Source organism: Trachymyrmex cornetzi, unplaced genomic scaffold (genome assembly GCF_001594075.2).
Source record: "Trachymyrmex cornetzi isolate Tcor2-1 unplaced genomic scaffold, Tcor1.1 scaffold914, whole genome shotgun sequence".
NCBI lineage: Eukaryota > Metazoa > Arthropoda > Insecta > Hymenoptera > Formicidae > Trachymyrmex > Trachymyrmex cornetzi.
Genome location: NW_017300261.1, coordinates 116,775 through 117,676, shown reverse-complemented (window position 1 = coordinate 117,676; position 902 = coordinate 116,775). Strand labels below are relative to the sequence as shown.

Genomic DNA, 902 nt, shown 5'->3' with positions numbered 1-902 from the left:
GTTAAGACATGGACCGAGTAAGAGGTTATCTGCATCGAAAATTTGTCGAGCGAGAGGGGTCTCCGAGCGAAAGGGAACCTCTCTTGCAGAAAGAATCGCAAAGTACCTCGCCGAAGAAGAAGGAAGAAACTAAATATTGGAAATATCCTTGGGAAAAAGCATCAAAGTCGTCACCGTCGTCGTCGTCGTATAAGCCATAACGTATAAACATTGATAAAACTCACGAACAAAGAAAATACATAGAAAAAAAACGCGATAAAACGTGTTGCGATATGTTCGCAATTCTTGGAAAAAGGGGAGGGGTTACCCCCTCTTCAATTCTAAAAGTTTTACCATATACTCTGCAATTTACGCGGGTACAATCAGTCTTGCGATATCCACTTGTACGGACAGTCGACAAAATGTACTTCGCCAAAGAGAGCAATACATCGTACGAAACGAAGAAAGACTGCAGTAACACGTAAGTTTCTACGATCTATACGTAAAACGAAACGTTTCTTATACAATAAATAACGTTTTTTCAATATTATATATGTACACAGTATGGAGCATCGCGCGGTGCGTTTGCTAAGGAGGCGTTACAACTTGACGAATACGGGATACAAGTATTTGGAAATTGGAATCAACGTTGGCCCGCCGAGTTACGTGGAGATCGCCCTGGGAGACAATCGCGGACACGAACTGTGGCTGTCCTTCGAAACGTGGAAGGGTCTCTACGAACAGCGATGTAATATTTACAAGATGCTGCGAAACGAACACAAAGACAATTTCATAAGCGTTGGACCGCTAACCGTTAGAGTGTGCACGATGAATGATGTCACGCTCGTGCGCTTGGATTCTTCATCTGTACGCATTACGATGACCGAAACGACGCTACGCCGAATGTTTGCGTTTGATGGATG

The 902-nt window shown here is 43.5% G+C and overlaps 1 pseudogene; it reads left to right on the top strand.

The window, feature by feature from the left end:
* The first annotated feature begins 543 nt into the window (after window positions 1-543).
* Window positions 544-748, top strand: LOC108769506 (uncharacterized; annotated as a pseudogene).
* The last annotated feature ends 154 nt before the right edge of the window (window positions 749-902 follow it).